Genomic DNA, 15,533 nt, shown 5'->3' with positions numbered 1-15,533 from the left:
TTTAGTTTACATATCATCTTCCTTAAGCTTGGATAGTGTAAATCAATTCCTTTTGATCATATAAAATTATGTTTCTAAATCTACTAAACTGAAGGTCGTATTTTGGACTATGGTTGATTCATCCCCTGAAAATGCAACTTCCTGCATGAAGCCCACTATGACATTGCAAACTCTCCCTGGTTTTCTTTAACAAGTGTCTGGTAAGGATGGTCTGAGATGATTATGCATGTCTAGCAGAGTTCCCAGTATATACTTTAAAACATAATAACTTTTATTGAAGCCATTTTCTTTTGTTTATTCATTCATTGGAGGGATGGCCATGATCGAGAAGTTGAATTTGAAGGAGTGGGAGGCATCAAACATAAGGGATTGGGGTCAGAGAGGGAGGTAGAGGTGAGAATGCACAGAACATGTCTAGGGATAAGAAAGAAGTCTATTTTGTGTGGAGAAAATAGTAGTGTGTGTGTGTGTGTGTGTGTGTGTAGGAGAGAGAGAGTTGAGAAGTAGAATCGAAGAATAAAATGACAAAGAAGTGACAGTATAGACATATGGTTTCTACCTTGTCTACCCACCATGGCATGAGACTGAGGATACAGCTGGGACCATCTCCCAGGGCTTCCCTGTGCTTCCTGCTCTGCATACAGCAACCTTAATCCCTCTTCCTATCTCTCTTAATCCAAGCCTAATACAGCCCAGGCAGGAAGGGAAGGTATGTGCCATGTCTCTTTAAAGTTCCCTGCTGTTTCTCCACAATACAGAAGGATGATGTATTCCTGCCCATTCTGGGCCCAAAAAAATTGTTTGCTTCAGGATACCTATAGAATGTACGGGGCCTAAAGTAAGAAGACATTGGAATCTCCATGTTCCAAATGCCTAAAGGTTGAAAAGTTATGAAACAAGGTATGTTCTGGATGCAGCCTCTCTTTCCATTCAGTGTCCCACAGCCATCTCTCCAAGGATCACCCTTGTGACTGAGGGGCTAAGTGAGCCAGTTCTGGGCCGCTGGGCCTCCTGAGAACCTGGTGATCCTGACCCAGGACTGCTGGGTGGGACTATATCCAAATCCATGATTGAGGACTGACCTGGCCCAGATCCTCATAGAGTCTGGACAGGTAGGCTCCCACTTGCATGCCTCACTTTTCTAACTCATAACCTGCACAGTTCTAAAAACCATGAAACACAGTATCCCATGGACAGAGTTGGGGAGGAGGCACAGTTTTCTGGGCAGCTGGTTTGTCTAGGCTCCTAGACGCTCATCTTGAGTGCTGTGGGGTGACCACTTTTAAGCAAGAGCAGCAACACTTTCTCTGGCTTCCTTGTGATTTTCACCTCCCCCGTCTGTATTTACAGACTTTCAGGCCTGCACCCTTCTGTGGCCCAGGAAGCCCAATGATGGATCCCAATCTGATAACTGTTGTGCACTCTATTACAAAACCCAAACACTTTCTTACAGACCTATTGGCTCTTCAAAAGTAAGGCTCTGGACAAAGGCCCCTGTTGGCCAAGCCTAGGACCAGTATTGCCCATACCAGTGTAGCTTAAACAATTTCCAACTGTGAGCAGAAATTCTTGCAGTCAAGGAACCTCATGGCCATGAAGGATCCAGGCTTATCTTGGACAATGCAATAGGTGAGTGACTGGTAGAGGGTGCATCAGTGAGGTTGGCATATTCCAGTCTGGAAGCCTGGGTTTCAGAAGTCCACCCTGAATGACAGGGTGGACTGTGACTGTGACTAGCCAGAATGGGATCAACAAATTAGAACCAATGTATCTTGAGCTCTGACATGCACTTCAGATGTACCTGAGGGTCCTCAGTCTCCCTTCCTGTCTACCAGCTCTGCCCACTGCGAGGTACATGATTCATAGAAGACCCAGAAGGAAAAGTAGGCAGAGGGATGATGTGAGCAAGGCCTATATCAAATGCACCAATTGACTTCCCTCTGTGCTCAGACAAAGAAGCTAATTCTCTCATCCCGCTTACAGGTCATTCTGAATCATTAATGAGCAACTTGTATTTCACAAATAACTCCCACATTTCACTCTAGAAAGCCAAACTCAATCAGTAACTCCTTATCAAGTCATCAAATATGATGTACAGATTTGGGATTAAAATAATATCAGAGCCATTTGGGAGTCTGTTATCTGCTGTTTTCATCTGCTAAACTGGGGTTTATAAAACAAATCTGGGGTTTATCAGGAATGAGATGCCTAGGAGGGAGCTTAGAACCAGGAGCAAAGAGATAGGACATCTGTTATCTCTTTTCTCATTGGAAAAATGGCTCTGACCGTAATTGGCCAGCCTCAGAACCTCTTAGTGTGGCTGTGGAACTCAAATTGATATATAGGAAAGGAGCTAGAAAAAGAGGTGGACCTAGAATACCTTCCCTGTCGTTCAGACTCCCACAGAAGAGATGGCTTCCTTCACATTTATGCTTTCCATCTAATATCCCTCCTCCACTCCTCACCTCTGTCACCTTTGCTCAGTCTTCCATACTCATTTTTGGTTGCTAGGTTGGACTTCCTTCTTGGAAATAAACCAAGGCCAACCAAGCAATAAGGACAAAGGCTAGTTATTTAGAACTTGCTATATAACAAGGAAGTCAGCCACCGTTATTGTGTTTTGGCAGGCATTCAGAAACAGGCAGAGGAGTGAGAAAGCTTCATAGTTTAAAAGGCAAGGATACAAGTGCAAGCCGATTAGTTTTCAACTGGCCTGGGGAACTAGAAGTGGTCATCTTGTGATTGGTTAGTGGTGCACATTGGGCTTTCTCTGGTTGGTCTAAAGTTGAACATGGGGGCAAACATTATAGATTCTGTCAGTTATTAATAAATTCCTAGCTATTTAGGCCCAATAGTTATAGAACGTGTTGCTTACTTCCTGGATTGTTGCTACAGGTAGCAATCTGACTGCCTGTGACTCTGAGTTACAGCAGGCTGGCTTTCTGTGTTCATTGTACATAAAGAGGTTGGTTTCCTGAGCAGGTTGCTTCAGGTTGTAGATCAAAGTTATGTGATCTGACCATTGTCCATTTGTGTATATAGTCTCCCTTCCCACTATTAATCTTTTTTTTTTTTTTGACAGGCAGAGTGGATAGTGAGAGAGACAGAGAAAGGTCTTCCTTTTTGCCATTGGTTCACCCTCCAATGGCCGCGGTGGCCAGCGCATCATGCTGATCTGAAGCCAGGGGCCAGGTGCTTCTCCTGGTCTCCCATGCGGGTGCAGGGCCCAAGGACTTGGGCCATCCTCCACTGCCTTCCCGGGCCATAGCAGAGAGCTGGCCTAGAAGAGGGGCAACCGAGATAGAATCCGGCACCCCAACCGGGACTAGAACCCGGTGTGCTGGCGCCGCAAGGTGGAGCATTAGCCTGTTAAGCCATGGCGCCGGCCCCCACTATTAATCTTACTCCTTTCCTAGAGAAATTCAATGTCTAATGACCCATCTAAGGCCTCAGCCCTATTCTCTCAAACTTGAGTTTGCCTAAGTTACATGAGGAACTGATTTAGAATGCAGGCTCTTTGACTCTAGTTCTAATGACCTGGCCCATTATGTCTGGAGAAGGATGAAGAATTTTCAAGTGATACTGATACCATTGGCACAAGGCCAACAGTACAGAACTCCATTCTCTCAATTCCTTGACCTGGCTAGGGAAATCAACTCAGGGTCTCTCGAAGATCTTAAAGAAGATGAGGTCCCACTTCTATTTCTAGAGTATCCCAGTCTATTTTTTTTTAAATGAAATGATATTGAAATAAAATTGTGGTGAATTATTAAAGTCTTGATATAAATAGGTATATACACATATACATTTCCAACTGCATTCAAGTAAATGGCTAAAGTTTAAACATGAAGCTCTAACTGACTTGGTCAGAACTGGTATAATGTGTGTGTGTGTGTGTGTAATGTTCTCAAGAGAATGTCCAGACCAACTAAAGCCTTGGGAAATGCAACATCCAGTGGCAGCCCTTCTCACCAGCCCCTGGGACATCCATTGCTCTAGCCCCACAGCTGCTGGATGCCATAGCTAGAAAAATTGAGACAGTCTAAAAGTCAGCTCCAATTCTACACAGAGATTGCCTGATTGGATTTGTGTTCAACACATTACCGTGAGTATCCCTACTGCCAGCTACCTAGGGAATGTACAAGACTCCAACAAAAACCTTATGGAGATTGCACAGAAACCTTTGCTTCAACAAGCTAGTTTAGTTCTTGGAGAAATTTTTATATCCTGTCTTCCTTCTTCCCAAAACTCCTCACTACCTTCACTCCATTCACTTAGAGTGATCATCATCAATGCCTGTGTTGTGGTTTGGAAAATAGTTTGGGTTCTCCCAAAGTCCTATGTATAAGTCCTGATCCCCTTAAGTCTCATGTTAATGGATTAAGGATGGAACTTAACTGAACCATGGTATTTGAAGGCAGGGTCTTGGAAAGTGATTAGATTGGATTAGGTTGTTAGAGTGGAACCCACGATTGAATGACCATTTCTGTATAAAGAGAGACACGTGGATGTGAAGGAAGAGCATGCTCCCTATGTCTATGTCTTGGCTCACCATGCAATCATCCATCTGCCATCCTCCAGTCTCATAAGATGCCTGAAGTTATTGGGCCACCTGTTCTTGGACTATGAACCTCCAAACTGGAAGCCAAGAAATATGCCTCTCTTCCTGACTTCACTCTGGTTTTTAGTTAAATTAATGGAAAGCTGACTACTACAACCCACTTGTAGAAAGGGCTCAACCATCAGCTCCTTACACATGTGTCATGGAGGAGGTAAAGTCAATATGACTCTCAGAAAGGGTGAAAGGAGGAGAACTAACATATATCAAAGCGCCTCCTCCCAGTCAAGCATGGGGCGCTTGCACTGTAAATGTATTTTTTCATTACAGCATAGGATCCTGTCAAATATATTAGATTGAACCATATAAAGTCATTTTCATGGGCATAGTGGCAGTTTTTAAAGATTTATTTATTTACTTGAAAATCAGAGTTAGAGAGAGACATCTTCAATCTGCTGATTCACTCCCCAAATGGCCACAATGGCCAGGGCTAGGCCAAGCTGAATCTGGGAACTAGGAGCTTAATCCAGGTCTCCTACATGGGTGACAGGGGCCCAAACACTTGGGCCATTTTCTGCTGCTTTCCCAGGCACATTATCAGGGAGCTGGATCAGCAGTGGTGTAGTGTGGACATGAGCTGGTGCCTATATGGGATGCTGACATCACAGCTGGCAGCATAACCCACTATGTCACAATAATACCCTCAGTATATTGACAATTTTGTATGGTATTATCTAATATTACATTCTTTAGAGAGCAAGTAAATATAAGATTTGGGAATCGAAGAAACAGAGATTGATCCACATCCAAAAAGTCCAACTAGATAGTGTCCAGCCATGGTGGAAAGATAGCAGAACAGGCAGTGATAATAATAATTCTGATAAGCTAATGATAGATCTTTCTGGCAGAATCTTATACCAGATATACACAAAACTTCCCCAACCCACCTCCTTCCATTCTCCATTCAAGTCTCTCTATCTCAGTGAAGTCTACCCCACTGCCTACTTAAAATTGCAATCCTTCCCTCACCCCTAAGAATGCTCCAGCTGCTTCCCTATTTTCTCATAGCACATACCATATTTAACTGAGTTTCTTCTTATCAGCACACACACACACAGAATGCAGGGACTATGAGTACTGGGGATCAAGATTCTCTCCCATACCCCTAGAAAAAAGTTGTCTGGTACCCAGTGCACACTCAGACAATCATTACATGAATGAATGAACACATGAGCAGCTTATGGATACCTGAGCTCTCTATCTAGGTGGCTACTGAAATAGATTTGATATAAACTGAGAAGCATATGACAATAGTGACCAAGAACATGTCTCTTAGCTAATGACGTGAACCACCATCATCATCAATTTAATTGAATATAAGCCACCCCCCTATATTTTCTTCCTAATCCCACCAATAGCTATTTTCTTAAGGTTTTTGTGAGATGAGGTTGCACAGCTGTAGCTTCCTTTTGAGAGAGGAGGAGACTCAGTCACAGGGATGTTGAGATCACCCAGACCTTTAACAAGACAAATCTCTGAGGGACCAACTAGGGACGAAGGGATAGGGGAGGAGGTTCAGTACCAAACTCGGTTGGCTTGAAATGGACGATCTCTGCTGGACATCAGGGTGGAAGATGATTGAAAGCATCTGCCATTGATATTTCCTGGCCTTGTCACTGTGCTGAAAACCTTTCTGCAGCTGTCAGCAAAAGATTGCAAGCAAGCCTCTTGTAAAAACAAATTTTCATTCCATTCTGCATTCTTTTTGCAACTGGGCTGCTCCATTACCAGCTGATCATAGCCAGTCCAGATGAAGCATTTCAAAGCAGGAGCCCAGGACCCACAGCCAGGGCTTACAATTCCAAAGGAAATCTTAGCAAATAAATCTAAATGGATGGAATCACCTTTGCCAGAAGGGATGCCAAGGTCTGATTAAGGCATCCTAGAATGAATCATTTTGCATTCACAGTCTTAACTAATTCACATCCTACCTAGGACTAGACCATAGGATGCTGCTGGATTCTAGCCATTCAATGAGTCAGCTGACAGTAGATGATGGAGTTACAAAAGGAAACAGAAAAGACAGAGATGCTATTGGCTTTCCTGTGTGCGGGCTGAGCTTAAATTTTGTACAAACTCTGTAGCTTAAAACAACACCAGTTCATGATCTTACAGGTCTGTAGGTCTCATTAGGTTAAAATCAAGGTATTTTAAGGCCTGTGTTCCTTCTGAAGGCTCTAGGGGAGAACTTGTTTCTTGCCAATTCCAGTTTCTCGAGGGCGCCCGCATTCCTTGGCCCATGTCTCCCTTTTCTCCATCTTCAGAGTCATCAAGATCTGGTCACATTAGATGGCCTCACTCTAATTCTTACAGCCTCCCTCTTGTATATGCAATGTGATGACACTTGTGATTACACTGGGCCCACCTGAATAATCCAGGTGAATTCTTGATCTTAACATCTGCTGATTACAGGCTTAGTTCCAACATATTCACAAGTTGTTCTGGGGTGTAGGACATGAATATCTTTAGGAGCCATTATTCATAAAGGATAAGGTTACAAAGGACCTTGTCACCCTTGTTGAGTTTTTAGTTTAATGATAGCAGTGGGGTCATTAAAGGGTTTTAAGCAAGTGAAAAAAGAAACACTCTATGATCACATTATTTAAGATTTTATTTATGTATTTGAAAGGTATAGTTACAGACAGAAAGAGGGAGAAACAAAGAGAAAGGTCTTCCATCCACTGGTTCACTCTCTAAATGGCCACATCGGCTAGAGCTGGGCTGATCCAAAGCCATGAGCAAGGAGCTTCTTCCAGGTCTCCCATGCGAGTGCAGGGGCCCAAGTATGTGGGCCATCTTCTACACTTTCCCAGACCATAGCAAAGAGCTGGACTGGACATGGAGCAGCCAGGACTATAACTGCCACCTATATGGGATGCTGGAGCCCATACAGAGGTTTAGCCCACTACACCACAGCACGGGCCCCCTAGTGTTTCATTCTAAATGATTACTCTCTTTCTTCTTTGGTTTGCAATAGAGATTGAATGGTGCTGAGTAGAACTTCAGGCCTGGCTTTGATAGTAGTTCCTGGAGAAAGACCAGCTTAGAGAACACAGGAGGAGAAATTGCAGGTGTAGTACTAAAAGAGGCATGCCTGTAGCCCTATTCCCAAGCTTCGTCAGATCAACAGTCTGTCAGGTGAGAATCTTCCCAAGTGGGCTTCCCAGTACTTAACAGCTTACACCATGGAGCTATGTGAGAGGGGGAATTTATTAGTGAGGAAGTCAGAGAGCTTCCTCTCCAGCGCAGCAGAAACAACTTGATAACATCTGTTTCTCATCCAGGCTCCCACAGGTGAAACAATTCAGAAAATCTACCCACTCAGCTCTTTATCTGCTTTTTTATAGGAAAAACATTTCCCAAATCCTTGAGGTCTTACTGAAATTAAAAGAATAATATGAAGCATTGGGAATATTTTATTCTCTTCTCATTCGACACTTCACTTTAAAAAGGAAATGGGGAGCCGGTGTAGTGGCCCAGTGGGTGAAACCGCTGGTTAAGATGCTCACGTCCCATATCCAAATGCCTGGTATGAGCTGTGGCTCCTCCACTGCTGATCAAGTTTCATGCTAATGCATATAGGAAGGCAGTGGGGGGTGATCCAAGTACTTGGCCCCACCATCCTTGTGGCAGACCCCAATAGAGTCCTAGGCTTTGGCCTGATTCAGCCTGACTTCTGCAGTATGTGGGGAGTGAACCAGTGGATGGAAATTTCTCTCTTTCTCTCTTTCTTCTCCCTCTCTCTCTCTCTCTCTCTCTCTCACACACACACACACACACACACATTCTGCCTTTCAAATAAATAAATCTTTTAAGGTATATTTTATGAATCATTGTAGTCCACAAATTTTTGCTTACTATCCATCTGCAACTAGATACATATTATAGTTAGACCAAAAGCACTTAGAATCTGATCAGTTGCATCTTATTGAATTAATGAGTTTATAAAGCAAAAGGAGAGCTCATTTTGATATGGTGTAACTAGACAGTTACTTAAAGTTTAGGCGAATTCAAATTCTTTTACCTCTGCCATACAAGCCTATCTCTTTAACTGTTGCTTGGAGACGCCCACCTTCCCAGGTTGCCCCTGTCACATCCGGGACCAGCGAACATATTCAGACTTCACTCGGCTTGTATATCCAATTGAGGCACCACCTCCTTCCTTATAAAGAGAGGTGGAAAGTAGGAAAGAGCGCTTGTTTCCACTGCTGTGCATCTTGGATTGAACTCTCCTGCTCTACGACGGATCTTCCCAATTAGAGGTACTGTTCTTCGTTTTTTCTCTTTCTCTCAGTTATGGACAACTCTTCGGCCTTCTCATATTGGATATTTCTCTGTGTGGAGCAGCCCACACTTACACTTGAATGTATGCTTATTACTTTACTGCTAAATAAATTCTGTTCCCGTTTGCATGTGATAAGTCTCTAGTTAGTGTTCCTATCACCATAGGAGGCAAAAATGTGGATCAAAAATTAATATATTGCCCATATCAATTTGTTACATTAAAAACTTCAGATATTCACATATACAGCATATATTCAAAGCGTCATAAGGGCCTTACTATGGGCAAGCACTATTTTACTCATAACTGTGTGAAGGTATGATTGTGAAATAACAAACTATTAATATTCCTACAATTCTCTATTAATCACTTGAATGTACACTAGTGATAGACAACATAATTTTCATAGTTTTCTTTTTTCATATGCCATTTTCCAGTAATTTGTATTGATTGTGTTTGGAAAAATATTGACCTATGACGAATTGAAGATAAAAAACAACTGGACATTCATCACAGGGAGTTGTAGACATACTTGGAGAACTCTGGCACATTGTCAGTAAAGCATATTCAAAAGTGCCACACAAATGCTATAGGTAGGCCTATTTAGCCACTTACAAGGTCTCCTTCTTGCACCTGTATCTGGTGGTGAGGGGGTCAGGTGTAAATCCAAGGCCCTATCTCCAACCCAGGAGAGAACCTCCACTATCCTCTTCAGGGTAGCTCAATTATTCTCACCTGAGCAATGGTGCCAATGCGTTGAGCTCTGGACATGAGTATCCTAATGGTAGGTCAGCACTGGGAAAGAAGTGAGGAGGAAATAGGTGACAGGGGGCTTTTTCCCAGTTAAGTGTTGAGGTCTGATCAGATTACCTGGTCTGGAATCCCAGCTATGGCCCTTGATGTGTGAGTTTTATCTCTCTGTGCTTCAGTTTCTACAGCTTTCAAATGGGTGTACACCTACCTTCTATTGTTACTGTAGTTTCTGTGAGGATGACCTATAACCATAACAGCTGATGTTTACTGAGTACTTGCTGATGTTGCTATGACTCCAGGTGACATTCAGCTCACCAGGAAAAGAGGACCCTAAATTGAGATGCCCTCACCTAACTAAACCCCCCCTTCTGGGAGTTTCTGTGACTACCCCTGGCTCACTCCAGTTATATATTTAAAGCAGAGAACAAGCAAAAGTGATTAGACACCTGAATGGGGGGAGACAGGGCCTGAGAAACTGTTTTTAAGCCTCCAAGTCTGTTAGGTCTGGTCTTCTTATCCCAGGTGCAAACTCTTCAAGAAAAACAACATACGGGGGTGTGCTTGTTGCACAGTGTTTAAGGGTGCTGCTTGGGACTGCTTGGGGCCCTCGCCTCCCGTATTGGAATCCCTGAGTTGGAGACTCAGCTCCAGCTTCTTGCTAATGCCCACCCTGGGAGGTGGCAGGGGGTGGTTCACGTATCTGGGTCCCTGCCGCCCATGTTGGGGATCTGAATTCAGTTCCAAGCTCCTGGCTTCATCCTGGCTGAGTCCTAGTTTTGTGGGCATTTGGGGAGCAAACTAATGGATGGAATATCTGTTCTGGTTTATTTTTTTAATTTATGTAAAGGGAAAAAATTTCATGTATTTCATATATGTAGTTTTGAGAGCATAAGGCACTTCCCATCCTTCCTACCTTCTTTCCCTCCCTCACTCTCACCCTCTCCTTTTTTTATTTTTCTTTAAATTTTTATGTACTTTCAATTTACAATCACAAGCTTAACCCTCCATTAAATGAAGAATTCAAGTAATAAGTAGAAAAACAAGAGTATAGACAAAGGCCATAAACAATAATCAAATCTCAATTTCACTCATGTATTACATTATTTGTATTCTGTATATTAGTTGCCACAAATCAGGGAAAACATGTATTTGTCTTTTGAGGATTCACTTATTTCATTAAGCACAATGGTCTCCAGCTGCATACATTTTGTGAAAGGATTTCATTATTTCTTATGGCATAGTAATATCACATCATGTTTATATACCACAGTTTCTTTTCTTTTTTTAGTATTTATTTTATTTGAGAGGCGGAGTTCTACAGAGGCAAAGAGAGGTCTTCCATCCCCTTGTGCACTCTGCAAATGGCCTCAATGGCTGGAGCTGTGCTGATCCAAAGCCAGGAGCTTCCTCCAGGTATCCCACATGGATGCAGGGACCTGGCCCAAGGACTAGGTCATCTTCCACTGCTTTTTCCATGCCATAGCAGAGAGTGGGATTGGAAGTGGAGCTGCCAAGACTTGAACCAGTTCCCATATGAAATGACATCACTGCAGGCAGCAGCTTTACCCACTAACGCCACAGTGCTGGCCCCGTATACCACAGTTTCTTTATCCACTCATCACTTGATGGACATCTGGGTTGATTCCATATCTTAGCTATTATGAGTTGAGCATTATGAGTAAAGCTATTATACATGTGAGGTACAGATAACTTTCATAGGCTGATTTCATTTCCTTTGGGTAAATTCCCAGGAATGGCTGGGTCATATGGTAGATTCATTTTAAGATTTCTGAGGAATCTCCGTTCTGCCTTCCATAATGGTTGTATTAGTTTACATTCCCACTAACAGTGTTATTAGGGCATCTTTCCTCCTATATTTTTCCCAGCATAATTTTAAAAAATTATTTATAACATAAACAGAATTTTAAATTAAAATTTAAAAAACTTATACAAAATGAGTTATGAGCAACTGAACACATTATCCCAGAGAAGTAACTGTACAGCTTAATTGTTGTTAGCTCAGAGTCACTCCATTCTGGCCCAAGGTCTTTTTTTTTTTTTAAATTAATTTATTTCTTGACAGGCAGAGTTAGAGAGACAGAGAGAAAGGTCTTCCTTCCGTTGGTTCACCCTCCAATGGCCGCTGTGGCCGGTGCACCACGCTGATCCAAAGCCAGGAGCCAGGTGCTTCTCCTGGTCTCCCAGGCGGGTGCAGGGCCCAAGCACTTGGGCCATCCTCCACTGCCCTCCTGGGCCACAGCAGAGAGATGGACTGGAAGAGAAGCAAACTGGACAGAACCGGCACCCCAACCAGGATTAGAACCCGAGGTGCCAGCGCCGCAAGCGGAGGATTAGCCTAGTGAGCCACAGCGCCGGCTGGCCCAAGGTCTTTGTAAGAAGCTCTGAGTCTCCTCCCTGACTGCACAGAGCCTCAGATTGCATCAGCCACAGGCCCAGCCTCAGCAGAGTGTGGCCCTGGGCTGCACTCATAGGAAGACTTGAGGTTTTAGCAGTAGGGCAGCTCTTCATTCTGGGGATTGCTAAGGAGCTTCCTGGGGGTCTACCCACCCTATTGCATTGTTTCCCAGCTTCAGTGGCTTTCCCAGAGAGAGGATGATTGGCCGTGATGTGAAGGAAGGGGAAACTCCTCTGGTTTTGAGCAGGCTGACCTCTTAGACCTTCAGTTTCTTTTAGTGGGCTGATAAAAAAAAATGCCTTTCTCCTAGAGCAGTCAGGGATACTCTATTACACCCGAAGCCTTATTATACAAATGTTGGTTCCATTTCACTGCTCTGGGCAAGCACCATCCACAGGTGAAAACTGATAGTGAGCTTTTGGGCAGTGGATGAGAGGATTTCCTCACCTCCCCTCCAAGTCACCCCAGGAACTCTGCAGGCTCAGCCAACAACAGCTACACAGTGCTAGAATTTCGGTCCCTCTAGATACAGTGCTTTGATGAGCCCAATTTGTCTGCATTCTCCATGAGCCTGCAACAAATCTGTTTGAGTCTTTCTGACACAATTAAATTATCCTCATCACCATCAAGCTAGAAGGGTAATCACAGCTTGAGGAGCTGAGCCTGCCCAAGTAGAGTTTGAAAGGGGGTCTTTGCAGCAACATCCATAGCAGGTGTGTGCAGGCTGCAGATCCCCTACCCACAGCACAAGAGGATTGGGTCAGAAATCTTGTGGGTGCCAAAAGATTTTTCTGTAGCATATTTACATTTGAGAAACACCAGTATTAAAAAGATTACTTAATGGGAGAAGTTGGCCGAGTATTTTCAGTGAAGAAAGGCGATTTTTAAATTTCAAGAAATAAGTGCCATTTAGAGGCTAACACCCAGTCGGAGGGAAAACAAGCCCTATTTCCAGTTCTACTTTCAAAGACAATGACATAATGGTATAGGTAAGAACTGTGCCATGATTGTAACTATCAGAAGAAAAATGAGCACTAATGACTGTGAGGTAATGCTAGACGTATGAAATTCAAATGTGCTGATGAAAGTGCAACATTTCACTGCAGATCCGGGGGACTAGAATGCATATAGCAGACAGTACTCCAAATCAACTAAGACCAAGAAATACAAATGTAAACAGCATACTGCTATACAAATTAACTTTAAATTTTTTATTTATTTTAGAGAAAGTGTTCTCACTTACTGGTTCATTACCCAAATGTCCACAATAGCTGGATTTGTGACATGGCTGAAACCAGGAGCTAAGAACTCAATCCAGATGTACCATGTGGGTGTCAGGGACCCAATAACTTGAGCTATCACTGCTGTTTCACACGGTCTGCATTGGTGGGGAGCTAGAATCAGGAGGTGGATCTAGGAATTGAACCCCATCACTAAAATGTAGGACACAAGAATCTCACAGTGTCTTTACCACTAGGTTAGTTAATATTCCTACAAGTTACCTGTACTTTTTTTAACTTTTATTTAATAAATATAAATTTCTAAAGTACAGCTTTTGGATTACAATAGCTTCCCCCCCATAACTTCCCTCCCACCTGCAACACTCCCATCTCCCACTCCCTCTTCCATTCCATTCACATCAAGATTCATTTTCAATTACCTTTATATACAGAAGATTGATTTAGTATATATTAAGTAAAGATTTCAACAGTTTGAACCCACACAGAAACATAAAGTGTAAAATACTGTTTGAGTACTAGTTATAGCATTAATTCACATTGAACAACACATGAAGGACAGAGATCCTACATGAGGAGTAAGTACACAGTGACTCCTGTTGTTGATTTAACAAATTGACACTCTTGTTTATGGTGTCAGTGATCTCCCTAGGCTCTTGTCATGAGCTTCCAAGGCTACGGAAGCCTTTTGAGTTCGGCAACTCCAATCTTAGACAAGGTCATACTCAAAGTGGAAGTTCTCTCCTCCCTTCAGAGAAAGGTACCTCCTTCTTTGGTCTGTTCTTTCCACTGGGATCTCACTCACAGAGATCTTTCATTTAGGTCATTTTTTTTTTTTGCAAGGGTGTCTTGGCTTTCCATGCCTAAAATACTCTCCTGGGCTCTTCAGCCAGATCCGAATGCCTTAAAGGCTGATTCTGAGACCAGAGTGCTGTTTAGGACATCTGCCATTCTATGAGTCTGCTGTGTATCCCACTTCCCATGTTGTATTGTTCTCTCCCTTTTTAACTCTATCAGTTAGTATTAGCAGACACTAGTCTTGTTTATGTGATCCCTTTGACTCTTAGACCTATCATTATGATCAATTGTGAACTGAAATTGATCACTTGGGCTAATGAGATGGCATAGGTACATGCCACCTTGGTGGGATTGTATTGGAATCCCCTGGCACGTTTCTAACTCTACCATTTGGGGCAAGTCCGATTGAGCATGTCCCAAATTGTACATCTCCTCCCTCTCTTTTTCCACTCTTATATTTAACAGGGATCACTTTTCAGTTGAATTTAAACACCTGAGAATAATTGTGTATTAACTACAGAGTTCAACCAATAGTATTAAGTAGAACCAAAAAAATGATAAAAGGGGTAAAGTAATAAGTTGTACATCAAAAGTCAGGCCAAGGGCTGCTCAAGTCACTGTTTCTCATAGTGTCCATTTCACTTCAACAGGTTTCCTTTTTGGTGCTCGGTTAGTTGTCACCAATCAGGGAGAACATATGATATGTGTCCCTTTGGGACTGGCTTCTTTCACTCAGCATAATATTTTCCAGATTCCTCCATCTAGTTGCAAATGACCAGATTTCATTTTTTTTTACTGCTGTATAGTATTCTATAGAGTACATGTCCCATAATTTCTTTATCCAGTCTACTGTTGATGGGCATTTAGGTTGATTCTAGGTCTTAGCTATTGTGAATTGAGCTGCAGTAAACATTGAGGTGCAGACAGCTCTTTAATTTGCCAATTTAGTTTCCTTTGGGTAAATTCCAAGGAGTGGGATGGCTGGGTTGTATGGTAGGGTTATATTCAGGTTTCTGAGGAATCTCCAGACTGACTTCCATAGTGGCTTTACCAGTTTGCATTCCCACCAACAGTGGGTTAGTGTCCCTTTTCCCCACATCCTCTCCAGCATCTGTTGTTGGTAGATTTCTGAATGTGAGTCATTCTCACCGGGGTGAGGTAAAACCTCTTTGTGGCTTTGATTTGCATTTCCCTGATGGCTAGTGATCTTGAACATTTTTTCATGTGTCTGTTGGCCATTTGGATTTCCTCTTTTGAAAAATGCCTATTGAGTTCCTTGGCCCATCTCTTAAGTGGGTTGTTTGTTTTGATGTTGTGGAGTTTCTTAATCTCTTTGTAGATTCTGGTTATTAATTCTTTATCTGTTGCATAGTTTGCAAATATTTTTTCCCATTCTGTCGGTTGCCTCTTCACTTTCCTGACTGTTTC

Source organism: Lepus europaeus, chromosome 15 (assembly GCF_033115175.1).
Source record: "Lepus europaeus isolate LE1 chromosome 15, mLepTim1.pri, whole genome shotgun sequence".
NCBI classification, from domain to species: domain Eukaryota; kingdom Metazoa; phylum Chordata; class Mammalia; order Lagomorpha; family Leporidae; genus Lepus; species Lepus europaeus.
The sequence above is the reverse complement of the archived record's forward strand: the minus strand, read 5'-3'. Positions refer to the sequence as shown.